The following is a 15,670-nucleotide window of genomic DNA, read 5'->3' on the forward strand; positions in this document are numbered from 1 at the left end:
GTACGTATGTTAACCTTCTTTCCTTGGGACAGCATTAAAGTTCTTCTGAGGGCTATTAGTTTGGTCTTTTATTGTGCTGAGGTTCCCAGTGCAAGGGCTTTGGTTTCTATCACCTTGCCTGTGGTGACTACCACACACCCAGCTCGTCGCTGGCCCTTGTCCATGAGGCTGCTCCCATCTGTGTACAGCTCCCAGTTTGGCGCTGCCAGTGGCTGGTCCAGCAGATCTGGCCTGCTGGAATAAACTTGGTCAATAACTTCCAAGCACTCGTGCTGAAGGGCTGAGTCGCCCTCCATATCTGGGAGCAGGGCGTCCGGGTTCAGAGTTGTGGTGGTTTGCAAGGTGACATTTGGATTGTCCAGCAGAATGGCCTGGTATTTCCCCATACACTCTGCTCTCAGCCAATCCCCTCCTTTCTGTTTCAGTGGGGTCAGGACCTGGCGTGGTACCAATACCGGAGTGGGCTGTTCCAAAGTAAGCTCAGCCTTCTGCAAGATGTCCCAGGTAGGTGCTACTGTTCGGTGGCATGGCGGTCACCCCTGGGTCATGTCATCCAGCTTTTCTGAGAGATAGGTTATGGGTCGGGGTACACTTCCCAGAGTCTGGGTTAGCACCCCCAGTCCAATCCCTTGCTTTTTGCGAACATACACTTTGAAAGTCTTCCGTAAGTCAGACAATCCTAGTGCAGGAGCCGAAACCAGCTTTTCCTTCAGAGTGTCAAATGCCACCTGACAATCCCCTGTCCATTCAAGGGGTTCAGAGTCCAGTCCTTTCAAGAAATTGTACGGTGACATTGCTGAGCCCAAAGTTTGGAATCCAAATTCAACAAAACCCTGTAATTCCTAAGAACCCACAAAGCTGCCTTCAACTTTCTGGGATTTTTACTGCAGCAATGGCTTGTGTTTCATCTGCCATCAAGCTCCCGGTACCGTTTCAGTTGTGATCCCACAAGTGCCACTTCCTGTTTGCAAAGCTGGGCCTTACGAGGTGACACTTTATCTCCTTTATGACAAACGGTTTAAGACTGTGATGGTGGCGTGCAAACAGTCCTCATAGTTGATTCTGGCTATTAATAGGTCATCTGCATATTGCAGAAGAACTGATTTTAATTGAACACCCCCTAAGTCTTTTGCCAGCACTTCCCTGACTATAGCCGGGGAGTTCTTAAATCCTTGTGGCAGCATGGTCCAGCAGTGTTGGAGCATGGCTTTAGTGTCTGGGTTCTGCCATTCAAAGACAAACAGTTGCTAAGTCTGTTCATCTATTGGGATGCAAAAAAAAAAGGCATCCTTCCAGTCCAGGACTGAAACCATTTGCTATCCCCAGGCACCATGGTGACCAGGGTGTAAGGATTCGGTACCGTAGGATGAATGTCCTCAATAATGTCATTTATGGCCCTAATGTCCTATAGAAACGAATATTCACCAGATTGTGGCTTATTGACTGGCAGAATGAGAGTGTTGTAGGGTGACTGGCATGGTTGAATTAATCCTGATTTTAAAAACTTCTGCAACACTGGCTGGGTCCCCTCTAAAGCCTCCTTCTTGAGGGGGTATTGCTTCTTTCATGGGACTCACACTCCTTCTTTTAGACTCACCTTTATGAGTTGCACATTAACCGCTTTACCTGGGGTTCCACCAGCCCAAACTGGTCACTCGACCTCCTCATAGATCTCAGGTGGGAGGGGTTCACCTCCGGGACCTTCTGGACAGGTCAGGAACACCTGCAGTCAGAGGGCGTGTTCCAGCGGGACTTCCATACATAATTGCTATTTCTCGGGAGAAAAGGTTATTTGAACACACAGTTTACATAGTAAATCTTGGTCCAACAGTGGAATGGGACAATGTGGCACATAGAGAAAACTATGTATAAGTTTTTGACCCCCAAGCTGGCAATCCAGGAATTGGATTGCAGGAATGCTTGTTTTTGTAACTGTCCAGTCACTCCAGTAACCGTTACTGCATCCAAACTTTTCTTGGTTAATTTTGTGCTCAACACTAAGTATGTACTTCCTATACCTACAAGAAAATCAGTTGGCTTGTTCCCCACAGTCAGCTGTACCCGGGGCTCCCATGAGGAAATAGTAGTAGGTTGGGAGATATCCAATGGAGCCCCTAGGCGTCCTCATTCATCATCAGCCTCCTTCTCCTTTTTAGCGTCACTCTGTGAAGGTTCTCATTTCTATATCCCCTTTTTGCGAATTCGGGCACTCATTCCTCCAAGGGCCCTCCTCCTTGCAATAGGCACATTGATTGGTGCTTATTGAGTCTCTCCTCCCCTCTTTAGGGTCCTGCCTCTTCCTGTGGCCCTCCAGCCTGTACCAAAAAACACCAACGCCTGTTTTGTCTTCTTTGCTTCCTGGGCATTGTAAACTTTAAATGCCATGTCCACCAGCTGAGAGGGATTCGTTCCCAATACCCCATCTACATGCTGGAGTTTCCTTCTAATATCTGGGGCACTCTGCCCAATAAAAGTCATATTCACCATCTGCACATTCCCTGGTGCCTCTGGATCAACATCACTGTGCTCCCTATAGGCTTGATAGATCCTCTCTAAACATTCATAAGGATCCTCATCTGGCCTTTGCTGGAGAGTTTGTATTGAAATTCAGGCTCTTCTGCTTGGGTACCGCCTTTCTAAGCCCTTCCAAAATGCAACTCCTGTAATGTTTCAAGGAGACTAGGCCCCCGCCATTTGTGTCCCAGTTAGGCTCTGCCCCAGGAATTGCCCCAGCTGGGTCAGGGGTCCCCTGGGGATCCTCTTGATGGAGGCGTTGAGCCTCTTCATTAGCCTTATTTATAACCAGCTGTCTCTCACCTGCTGTTAGCAGGATATGAATTGAAGGAGAGCCTGTACATCTGCCCAGTTTGGATGATAAGTGACATAAATGGAAGCAATAAAATCTGTTACTTTCTGAGGATCCTCCCTATAGGAGGAGTTGGAAATCTTCCATTTCAGTAAGTCTGAGGTGGAAAATGGAGTATGGGCCCAATAGTAGCCAGCAGGCTGGCCTTTCTGATTTATTCCATCTATAGGATATTGCCTCAGAGGAAAGGGCCTTGTTCCGGATACGGATGCTCCCTGGCCAAATCGGGTGCCCTGATGCGTCTTTGATGGAGAAACCCATACTTTGTCACACAGAGGTGGAGCGGTTGGCTCTCTGGGCCTTACTTCAAAGGTAACTAGTGGAGAAGGTGGTGACAGGAGAGGTCTTCCTGCTACCAATCCTGAGTCCCCTGGGTTCAGGGCATTAATGAGACTTAGCACCTTATTCTCCTTTTCTTCCTGTGTCTTACTATGTGGGAGAGGTTTTGAGGTCACTTCCCTTCTCTTCACCATGAAGCAGTTCTCTGTCGCTGGTGAAACCCTATTATGCAATGACATAAATGCATTGACATAACGGATTTTGTCCCTTTTGTCCAACTGCTGGCAATACTGTTCCAATTGCTTAATGATACAGTAACTCAGGGAACCATCCACAGGCCACCCTTCCTCACAATCCAAAACACGCTTAGGCCAAACAGAGTTACAGTAATAAGTCAATACCTCCTTAGACATTGAATAACTGCAGTGACTATTCCAGTCCTCCAAAATTCTACTCAGGGGCTCCCCCTAGGGGCCAGCCTAGAACTGCTCTTATTGTTGCCGCAGCACACGCAAAAAACTTTAACAAGAAAAACACAGACCACGTGGAAGCTGCATATATCCCAAACTATTGTCCACAATCCAATTCCATTATTCCAAAATAGTGCTCAGAAACAAATTTTCAACCAAACAATCTCACTTCTCCAATCTCTTCCCAGGTCTGTGATCCATTTCCTTTTCACCTTGCCCGCGTGTTTATGCAGCGGGTGTCCTCAAGAGGTGTGCAGAGAAATTCTGAGACTGGGAAATTCCAGCCTTGCTCTCCCACTCCCGAGGTGGGTCAGCATGCCACGGGCGATTCTCAGCCCCACGTTCAGGCGCTAAGAAGTGTCAACAGAACATCAGGCTATGCAGTTCCGGAACAGATTTAGGGTCCTATTGTCCATCTCCAAAAACCTAACTCTCAATGCCAGAATTAGGTGAAAAGGGAGTATTTATTAAAAGTTATACAGATTTAGAATGATGAGAGAATTCTGTTTTTAAGTCCCCAAATCCCCCAAGCGGCCAAAAACACACAGTCCTGCCTCCCCTTGCCAAACCACGTCAGTCAGAGAAAGCTCAGCTAGGCTAGAGCAGTTTCCAGCAGCATCAGCGGGACCTCGGTGTTCTCCAACTCTAGTGAATTGCTACCCTACGGGCACCTAAGTTTAAATACTCCCTCCGAGTCTTCTCCTCTCCCATGATTTCTTGTATTTCCCGGGAGTTCCTTGCTTTTCCATGCAGGCGAGGTAAAGCTTTTCCCCCACTACCTGCTGTCAGTCCCACACAGACGTGTCTAAAGGTCTAAATGCTTCCGAGCCTCTCCAGGCAGGGTGACTCCTCCTCCCCTAAGGAGGTGCAAGTTAGCCTTGTCCAGCCTCGGGTGGCACAGCTATTATAACTAGCATTTCTATAGTACTAGCCAGCTGTTATTTATATGTAAAGTATCTCTTCATCACTGTGCTGCGACTCTTCCCAGACCCCAAGCTAGGCTTGTGAGGGGTTCTAGGGCTTCTCGGCCTACACCCGTTCCGATGAACCTCGTTCCACACCTGTTACAAACAGATAGTACTAACATAATACAAAAAAAAAATAGATTCTGTTTCCTAGAGCTGGTTCCCAACCACCAGTTCCACTCCCTGGCAGCCACGGTGACCTGTCTCTAATTCACCAGAGTTTGAAAGTCAAACTCTTAGGACAGCCATAACGTGCCAGTTTTTCTTATCCCCGGACTGAGCTCGATTCTAAGGAAGGAAAAGCCCGCCATTTCCTCTACCTTCCGGCGGAGGGGGGGGAACTAGGGGGCGGGGGGCGGGGGGCGAGGCCGCTTCACCGGAACTGTCGAGTGAATGCTTCTTGGGCTTTACCGATGCAGATCATGATTGGCTGTTACTCAGTATTATGTTAATGAAGTGGCTGGGTGTTTTTCAATTTAAACTTTCATTTCCACTAAAAATGTTAGCATTCATTGTTAAGTGATTGCATTTGAAAGACTGAACACGTTGGAAAGCCTCTTTCTTTGCCAGCGGAACCAGAACGAGAGTAACTGTCTTACCATGACTACAATGTGTATGGCTATTATAGACCTAGCAGAGGCGGCAAAGCAACCTTTAAGACTATACTTTCAGGGATCATTTCTATAGTTCTTTACTAGAGAAGTTCCTCTGAACGTGTAGAGCACCCGAAACCACGAGGAAGAGACGGGGTGTTCTCTCCTGAGCGTGAAGCTGGCATTTGGTGTTGCTTCAGTAACTGTCACTTGCCATTGATGATCGTTCTTGTTTTCCCTTTGGGAGAGCTAGAGGGAGAGAACGCTGTCTGAGTGGTTTCTTGTTTTCTGGAGGTTTTAAGAAAAGATGTTTGCGAATCTGCCTTGTGCATTTCACTGTTTCAGTACAGAAAGCATGTGGTTTATTGAACTGTTGTTGTTTGACTTCCGGTTAAAGCGTTTTCAATGCATTTGTGCTGGTGGTTGGTGTAAGAAGGTTTATTTTCTTTTATCAATGTTACCATTATTGGGGAGTTTTTGTTTAGGTATTTTTATTCACCGGCTTTTATTTATTTTAAATCCTACATTTTTAGAAAACTTTTTATAAAGTTAATTTTTAGAGAGGAGAAATAAGGGAGAAAAAGAAGAAAGGAAACGTCAGTGTGTGGTTACCTTTTAAAGGTGCCTTACTGGGAACTCGGCCCACAACCCAGGCGTGCTCCCTGTCTGGAAATTTACCCTTGGGTTCTCTGGCCGGCGCTTAAGCCACAGAGCCACACCAGGTGGGGCTCATTCACCAACTTTTAAAGGAAAACATTTTGCTGTTCCACCCATTCATGCATCTAACGGTTCACCTCTTGTATGTACCCTGACCAGGGATCCAACCTGCAACCAACCAACTTAGCACCAACCAGGACAGTTTATTATTTTTTTTTTTTTTAAAGAAAAAGAGATTATCATTCTTTTCATTTATTTTAGAGAGAGATAGGGAAAAACATCAATTTTGTGTTCCACTCATTTAGGCATTCATTGGTTGCTTCTTTATGTGCCCTGACTCCCAGTTTTTCATTTTTGCTAGGCAAAGTTGTATTTTTAATGGAGCCAAATTTACCAAGATTTTATATTTTCTGGATTTTGCGTCATACTTAAAAAGGCTTTCTTCACATACATATTATTAAGAAAAATTCACTCATGTTTTCTTCAATTATTTCATATAATTTTATTTTTTACATTTAGATCCCCGGCCTGTTTGAAGTTTATTCTGTTACATGTTTATTCAACTGTGAATCCAGTTTTCTGTTTTTCTAAATGGCTGAAACTACTAGTACAAGGTAAGAGCTGATTGCTCCCGGAAATTTTGGCAAAAATTATCTGAACCATTGCAACTTGGAGTTTTGGAGATGGAAGATTTTAAAATTATCATTAATTCAATTTCTTTAGTGGGTATTAGGCTACCCAAGTGTGCTAATTTTTTTTGTTATGGCAGTTTTGACATACTACACATTTTTTCTAGAATTTTATCCATTTTATGTAAGTTTTAAAATTTATTGACATAAAGTTCATTAATTTAAAATAAATATTTTTAGTCTGTCGTATCTGTCCTTTTTTCCTCTTTCATTCTGTATTTTATTTATTTGCATATTTTTATCACTCTCATCAGGTTTATTTAGCATATAAAGACTTTCAAATAACTAATTTTTTTTGCAGTTTTATAACTTTATTCAGATGAGATCGGGTGTGTTCAGGGTGGTATGTCTGTAGATGTTTTATAACTTTATTCAACAATCAGCAGTTAGTTCTCATCCACAGTACCTGTAGCTTTTTCAAAGTGGTGACAGGCATGTAGGTAATCAAAGCCTAGACCTTGTTTAGTGAATCTTCATCGTCACTGTGTTTTTTGGACAACCGCGCTGGAATACAGTGTGGGACATTCCTTAACCCTTTGGCCCAGACAGCTTTGTTGAGCCTGGAGTCCACGTGCACATCTGAAGTGCCCATCTCCTTCGTGGCAAATTTTGGGTCTCCACTCCATGGATGTGCTTGTGAATGGCAATGGTGTATTCTCCGGTAACTACATCATTAACGGCAGAACTACCTTTTTTCTTACCACTCTTCTTTGCAAGAGCCATTCTTCCAGACCCAAGTTGGAAAGACAAACAACTAGTTTTTAAAATTCTCTATAAATCTCTTTTTCACTGGCTTCTGCCTTTTCCTCACCTCATTTCTTTGAATCCCACCCAACCTTGTAGCTTTTCCCCAAATTATTAAACAAGGTATCAGGAATATTTTCTGTTAGAAATGTTTTCCGATTCAGGTTAAAGAAAACATAAACCCTGGCTGGTGTGGCTCAGTGGACTGAGTGCCGGCCTGTGAACAAAAGATCGCCAGTTTAATTCTCAGTCAGGGCACATGCGTGGGTTGCAGGCAAGTTCCCCAGCCTGGGACTGCAAGAGGCAACCGATGGATGTATCTCTTGCATATCAATGTTTCTATCCTTCTCTTTCTCCTTCCCTTCCCCCCTCTCTAACAATAAATAAATGAAATCTTTTAAAAAACATGAATAAAGGTGACTTAAACAAATAGGTGGGTTCTGTTTTTCTTTGTTTTGTTTTGTTACACAACAAGGAGCCTGGGTGTAGGTGGTTGCTGGCGTTGGTTCAGTTGTTTAACCAGGAACCTTCTTGGGCTCTTCCTACCTTCCTACTTGGCTCCTGAACATGTTGGATATTTTTATCTGATGACTATCCGCCTACCTCATGATCACAAGGCAGCTGTCACAACTCCAGACAGAACATCAATGTCCAAGGCAAGAAAAAAGGGTTATAAGATGTTATAAGAAAAGCCTCCTCATGCCATTCCCTTCTATTAGAAAATAACATATCCTGCTCAGAAGTCCCCCAGAACAATCCCACTTCTGTCTCATTGGCCAGAACTATGTGTCACATGGTTCTGCATGAGAATCTGGGAAAGCAAGTATGTGGCTTTTTAATTTTATTTCATTTTTTTAAAGTATATTATATTCATTATGCTATTACAGTTGCCCCAATTCTTCCCCCTTTTCCCCCTCCACCCAGTACCCCCACCCTCAGGCAGTCCCACACCTTTGTCCATGTCCATGGGTCATGATTATAAGTCCTTTGGCTACTCCATTTTCTATACTGCACTTCACATCCCCGTGGCTATTCTCTAACTGCCAATTTGTACTTCTTAATCCCCTCACCTATTTACCCCTTCCCCAAGACCCCCTCCTACCTGGCAACCATCAACATGCTCTCGGTATCCACGATTCTGTTTCTGTTCTCCTTGTTTGCTTTGTTTTTTAGATTCAGTTGTTGATAGATATGTATTTATTGCCATTTTATTGTTCATAGTTTTGATCTTTTTCTTAAGTCCCTTTAACATTTCATATAATAATAGTTTGGTGATAATAAACTCCTTTAGTTTTTTCTTGTCTAGGAAGCTCTTTATCTGCCTTTCAATTCTAAATTACAGCTTTGTTGGGTTGAGCAATCTTGGCTGTCAGCCCCCATTTTTCATGACTTTGAATATTTTTTGCCAATCCCTTCTAGCTTGCAAAGTTTCTTTTCAGAGATCAGCTGACAGTCTTATGGGAGCATGTGCCTTTTTTAGTCTCCAATGTAGAGATGAGTAAGGAAAAAGGGAGCTGGGAATGGCTATCGTGTGTGTCAGAAACAACAAACTCATTTGTTTTCAATCTTCCTTGTTTTCTTTATCACTTCCTGATGCCTTTTGGATGAAGCTTCATTCTAGTCTTGTTGCTCATCTTTTCATTTTGGCTGTAATCATTCTGCTATTCAACCCATGTATGGATTGAGGCAATGGGGCAGGTAATGATCCACCCAGGACCCTGGGGAGAGGGGTCGGGAGGGAAGGGGCAGTGGTGAGCGCAACTAAAACAATCTCTCCCTCAGCTTCACCGACATCTCAAGACACCTGACCCTCTTCCATTCTGAATGCAGTCTTCCCACAACTGGTTCCGAGCCACCTTCTGTCTCATAATGGATTTCTCAATTTTTACTTTAGTTTCTCAAATCCTCAACCCATCTTCTCTTCTTTTTCATTGTTGTTAAATAGAAAATTTAAAGCAAACAAAAGTTGAGTGCAAGGATGCCATTTCAATTCATGACTACCATTACTTTCTGTATCTCCACACGTCACCTCTTGCCCCCTGGGTTATTTTAAAACAAATCTTATTTCTAGTAACTTTCCTTGCTCTAAAGTCTGCACTGTTTGAAATTAACACAGCTACTCACACTTTCTTTTGATTAGTGTCAGCATGGTATATCTATCTCCAACTATTTATTTTTATTCTATATGTGTCTTTGTATATAAAGTGGGTTTCTTATAGAAACATTAAGTTGGGTCTTGGATTTTTTATCCCTCCGTGCTTTGGCCATCATGAGCTTGTTCTCTGTAACTATTTGTTTTGTTTCGTTTTTTAAATCAATTTTAGAGAAAGGAACAGGGGAGGGGGAAACAAACATTGACTTGTTCCACTTATTTATTCATTCATTCATTGATTCTTGTTTGTGCTTTGACCAGGGATCGAACTTACAACCTTGGTATAAAGTGATGACACTCTAACCAACTGAGTGACCTGGCCAGGGTCGGGGTTTTTTCTGAATCACTTGAAAGTTGAAAACATCACGACTCTTTAGCTCTATGTATTTCAGCATGCATCTCCCAAGAATAAGAACATTCTCCCACATAATCATGGTATGATTACTGTACTTAAATAATTCCCCAAAATTTTTCATATTTAGCCCATACCAAAATTTCCCCAATTACTCCAATTTTTTTTTAAAAAGATTTTATTTATTTATTTTTAGAAAGGGGAAGGAAGAGAGGGAAACATCAATGTGTGGTTGCATCTCACATGGCCCCCTACTGGGCACCTGGGCCCACATCCCAGGCATGTGTCCTGCACTGGGAATCAAACTGGTGACCATTTAGTTCACAGTCTGGTACTCAATCCACTGAGCCACACCAGCCAGGGCTCCAAATTTTTTAAAACCATGATCCAATTCACGCTTTGCATTTGGTTTTGTATTTTCTCTTTTAATCTAGAACATTCTTTGTATTTTTTTTTTTTTTCTTGATAGAGACTTTGTGGAGACCAGGCAAGATGTTTTGTAAACTTCCTGCATCTTAAATTTGCCTGATTATCCCTCATGGTGTTGTTCAGTTTATTCCTTTGTCCCCTGTTTTTGTTGGAAACAAGAACGTAAATCTAGAGGATGGACTGGATTTAGGTTATACATTTTTTGCATTACTATCTCCTGAATAATGCTATATACTTCATATTGTACCCTATCAGGAGACACATAATGTGAGCTTGCCCCACTACTAGTGATGCCATGTTGGATCACTTGGTTACAGTGATAAGTGACATATTTTTCCAAAGGTATGCTTTGCCTTTGCAAATTGTTAATGGAAATAATCTGTGGAGCAATACTCTAGGACTGTGCAACATCCTATACTCAGTAACCTTTTACCGAGCATCCACTGAATCATTTTTTTTCCCATTGGATATTATAGTATAGTTGCACTGAGTATTCTGCCCCCCCCCCACAGTGTCTGCATTTTTAAATGTTTTTCTAGTATTTTTTCATATTGCTCTATCCTTTTCAATGATTTTTCTTTTTTATATCATTTTATTTTCAATTATGTTTTGTATTATTTTATTATTATTATTTCTTTTTGTGGGGAGGAGGGGAAGGGAGGGAGAAAGAAAGAGAGAGACAAATTGATGTGAGAGAGAAACATCTATCAGTTGCCTCTCTTAGTGCCCTGACTGGGACCAAACTTGCAACCCAGGCATGTGCCCTGACCAGGAATTGAACTCACAAACTTTTGCTTTGTGGGAGGATGACCAACCAACTGAGCCACACTGGTCAGGGCATTGCTGTCATTTTTATATTAAACATACCAATTGTTGCCCTGGCTGGTGTGGCTCAGTAGATTGAGTGCCAGCCTGGGAATCAAAGGGTTGCCTGTTTGATTCCCAGTCAGGACAGATGCTGGGATTGTGGGCCAGGCCCCCAGTGGGGGGTGCCCTGGAGGCAACCACGCATTAATATTTCTCTCCCTCTCTTTCTCCCTTCCTTCTCCCTCTGTAAAAATGAATAAATAAAATCTTTAAAAAAAGAAAAAACATACCAATTGTATAGACTGTGATTGTTCTATTACCTGTTTGAGGAGGGAAGGGCTTTTCCCCATCTCTGTCACAGTGAGGTGTCCATGGTAATATGCTGTGGTTCCTAGCATATGTGAGTGCTCATACTCTAACAACTTTGTGTTTGCTAAGGTTCTAAGGGATTCATTATTCTGACCACGGGTCTCTCCAGGGTCAACTCCCCTTGTTGCTCTGACTTTTCTCTCCATTGTTGGCACAAAAGGAATTCTCAACTTTGGGAACTGAGTTTCCTGTGGGAGTTGCTGGGTTTTGGACCCCTCGATATTAATTTTTTTTTCACTTCAAATTCCTACAACAGGAGGGTATTTGAATCAGAAACAAGTTATGAGGGTTAGAGCTTTATCACCCATGCACAGCCAGGAGAAATTCCCTGGGTCTTCCCAAGGTTAGGAAACTGGAAATAAGGCCCCCTACAAAAACCCGTGTGCCCCAAGGGTTCCACATTGGTCTTGGAAAACAGCAGGCAAGTTTGCAGCTATCTGGACCCACATGTGGAAAAAGCAAAAAAGGCAGAGATGGGTCTGAATTTACATCATCCTCCTAACACAGGAGGTACAGAAAATAATATAGTGAACCTCCATGATTCATGTAAAAAATAAAATTTCTGTATTGTTGAAGTACCCCTCTCCAATAATCACATTATTCTCTCTGCCAGAGGCAACTGCTTTCCTGAATCTTAGTGTTTATCATTCTCAAACATATCTTTATTCCTTTATTACATATGTATGTATCCCTAAACAATATCCCATTTCTCTCTCTAGCATGGCTCTCATCCTCAACATTTCACTAAGAATGCGCAAAGCCACCAATGACTTAGGTGCTAGCAAATTTAAAGAATACGTCTATGTCCTTGTCTTAGTTGCCCTCTGTGCAGCTCTCTACAGTTATTTTTTCTTTCACTTCTTCTGAAGGTTCCACTCCCTGGTGTTTCTCATCCGTTCAAATAACCCTAATCTCAGCGCCTTTGCTCTCCTTCCTCTGCCCGAACGCAAAATGCTGGCCTGCCCATGGCCCAGTTATGGGTCTTCTCATCTCCAGCTATACCCTCTCCCTAGGATGTCTCCTTCAGTTCCCTGACTTTAAATTCTCTACATAAAATGACTGCCAAACCTCTATCTCGGACCTTGATCTTTCCTTGAGCTCCTAGCTTACGTAGACAACTGCTCATTTGACTTCTCCACTCTTTCCTTTTTTTAAAGATTTTATTTATTTCTTTTTAGAGAGAGGGGAAAGGAAGGAGAGAGGGAGAGAAACATCAGCGTGGTTGCCCACTGGGGACCTGGCCCACAACCCAGGCAAGTGCCCTGACTGGGAATCAAATTGGTGACCCTTTGGTTCACAGGCCGGCACTCACCCCATTGAGCCACACCAGCCCGAGACTGATATCTCCACTTTTAAGTCTTCAGGACATCTGACTCAACATGATCAAAATGAAACCCTTGACCTACTCTGTTAGGGGGTCGGTGATGTGGACTGTGAAAGAATTCACAAAGACAAGAAAATATAGAGAATAAAGATTTTAAAATTTTTTTAAAATTGATTTTCGAGAGACGGAAGGAGGTTAGGGGAGAGAGAAATATTGACTTGCTGTTCCACCCATCCATGGATTCACTGGTTGATTCTTTTTTTTATTTTTTTAAGATTTGATTTATTTATTTATTTTCAGAGAAAGGGGAAGGGAGCAAGAAAGAGGAAAAGAAACATCAATGCGTCTTGCGTCTCGTAGGCCCCCAAGTGGGGACCTGGTCTGCAACCCAGGCTTGTGCCCTGGCTGGGAATCAAACCGGTGACCACCCTTTGGTTGGCAGGCTGGTGCTCGATCCACTGAAGCACACCAGCCAGGGCTGAGAATAGTTTTCATTCACTCTCCAAGGAAGGAGAGGCATGGTGTGGAGAGATACACCAGCATTGAGGGGGGGGGACTTTGAGTTTTTATTGGATTGTAATTGGAAAAAAAAGGTTTGGGGGGGGTCGCTGCTGTGCGGCCCCTGGGCTGCTGGGGCGCTGTAGCGGGGGCTGCAGTTTGTTCCAGTGTTATCTTCTGCTGTGGCTGTAGGGGGCGGTTAGTTCTGTTCTTGCCTCCCCTAATTTCCAGTCCTGGAGACAAACTCAGAAAACTAAAATGGCTGTCATGCTTAACAAGGTCATTGACCTACTAGGCAAATGGTGCCACACTAGCAAACGGGGCTGGCTTTGTCCTTTCATACCCCACTGCCCAACCTCTTTCCTTCACGACCCTACTCCCTTTTCAGGAAATGGTTCATCATCCACTCAGTGTCTTGTCAGAAACCAGGAGTCATCCATGATAACCCTTTCTTCACCCCCATGCCCAACCTGTCAACCTAAATAAAGAGGGAAACTGAAGCAAGCTTGGATTACCAGAAGCTGAGTTTAGGTGGGAATAGCAGAGGAATTGCAATTTGGAAACACATGCTGTAGCAAGCTACAGGCTAGTCTGCTGGGCGTTTGGGACAGGATGTATATATGGGCAAGAAGCACAAAGAGGGGAAATTCAGCCAGAGTCCACGCAGCGAATTCACTGGTTTGAGGATGAGGACAGATTTTGTTGTTGTTGTTGTTGTTGTTTATGCTGTTACAGCTGCCACATTCTTCTCCCTCTTTGCCCTCCTCCACCCAGCCCGTCCCCCACGTCCATAGTCAATCCCCACACCAGTGTCCAATGTCCATCGGTCCTACATATGCTCTTTGACTAATCCCGTCGCCCTCTCTCAAACAGTTCCCACCTCCCTCCTCCCCTCTTACCGCTGTCAGGGTACTCCATTGATTCTATGCCTCTGGTTCTATTTTGCTCACTAGTTTATTTTGTTCATTAGATTGCTCTTAGAAGTGAGATCCTTGAGGAAAGATTCTTATAGGTGTTCATTGGTCAGGAGATAAGTCTCTCCATCTTCTGTAATTCAGGCATTTATGGGAAATCAGTCTTTCAGTTTCTTGTTTGTGTTTTTGTTTTGTTTTGTTTTTGTTTTGAGAGAAGGGAAGTGGTAGGGAGAGAAACAAAACTGATTTGTTGTTCTACTTATTTATGCATCCAGTGGTTGATTCTTATATACGCCCTGAACAAGGATGGAACCCTCAGTCTGGCCTGTGGGGATGACAGTCTAACCAACCAACGGAGCTATCTGGCCAGGGAGGCTCTCAATTCTTAAGTTCCTTTCCTCTGAGGGCATGTGTGAGATTCTCCATTTCATATTCTCTGGTTTCATTATAGATTGAAATCCTTTCACAAACCCAACAGCAAGACACATTCACTCCACTTTCCAAACAAGATACACCTTTAATGCATTCTATCAGCTACATTTCCATTGTCACTACCCCAGGCTAGGCTGGCATAGTCTCTTGCCTGCTAAATGGCCTCACTTCCAGTCTTGCCCCTTCAAATCGGTTCTCCACACAGCAGCAAGAATGATACACACAACATCAAATGTATCTCAGATCTTGTCACTCCTCTGCTTATATTTCAATGGCTTCTCATTAGAATAAAAGCCAAAATTATTACAAGCTACAAGATGCTAAATGATTTCACTTCTCTCTCCCTTACCTACTGCTTTGCAACCACACTGGCTTCTTTCAGTTCTTCCAACCAAGTTTTTTCCTACCTCAGCGCCTTTGTACACACCATTCTCAAATCTTAGTCCAGAAGGCTCTCCTCTTTGATATGGCCTGTCCCTCCTTGTTTTGCAGACTCAGGTTAAATCTTGTTACTGGAAAGGGGACCTTGCCTTGAGCTGGTTTGCCTAGGGCTGGCCGGTAGTGTGTGGGTTCCTGACTTTGTGTCAGAAAGATTTCACAGCACAAGTCTGGATGATTTTTAGAGCACGTTTATTAAGCTGGGGACAGTGAAACAAGGAGGGCTTAGATATTGGAAGCAATAGGACAGCCTAAGTGGGCTGCCTTGGCTGTCTAGAAATGTTAGAGCAAAGAAATGAGCCTTGGCAGAGTTGCTTTAGCTCACTAAGAAGTCAGAAAGAGGGGAACTTGAGGACAGGGTCAGGGCTTAACCCAGGAAGAGCTGCTATTGCCCACTGCTCCCAGCCTTGTGGGGTCCCTTAGAATTTAGGAGATGCATGCCTGCCGGGGAAGAGGAAGGCAGGCTGTGGGCATGCTCCTGGCAGGGAGAGCACCTGCTGGGACCTTCCTTTTGAGCGTTTTTAAAAGATGGAGTTTTGGGGAGGCCTTTGGGAGGATCTCAATAGAGTATTCATCAGCTTTATGCTGATGTACCAAAATGAGATTTTTTTCCCCTCTTAACTTCATCTGTCCTTGGGTGTGGTTGGCAAACGACACTAATTGGATTTCTGCTCTCTAGCTTCCTGAGTGGG

At 43.5% G+C, this 15,670-nt stretch overlaps 1 non-coding gene across 1 annotated transcript; it reads left to right on the forward strand.

Moving 5' to 3' along the window:
- The first annotated feature begins 5,236 nt into the window (after positions 1 to 5,236).
- Positions 5,237 to 5,451, forward strand: LOC129069510 (small nucleolar RNA U3). Its single transcript, XR_008529008.1, has one exon. It is a non-coding gene; the product is annotated as a small nucleolar RNA U3 (small nucleolar RNA).
- Positions 5,452 to 15,670: the final 10,219 nt, after the last annotated feature.

This window comes from Pteronotus mesoamericanus, unplaced genomic scaffold (genome assembly GCF_021234165.1).
Source record: "Pteronotus mesoamericanus isolate MK-2021 breed Mesoamerican mustached bat unplaced genomic scaffold, CSHL_Meso_final contig_221, whole genome shotgun sequence".
Classification (NCBI taxonomy): domain Eukaryota; kingdom Metazoa; phylum Chordata; class Mammalia; order Chiroptera; family Mormoopidae; genus Pteronotus; species Pteronotus mesoamericanus.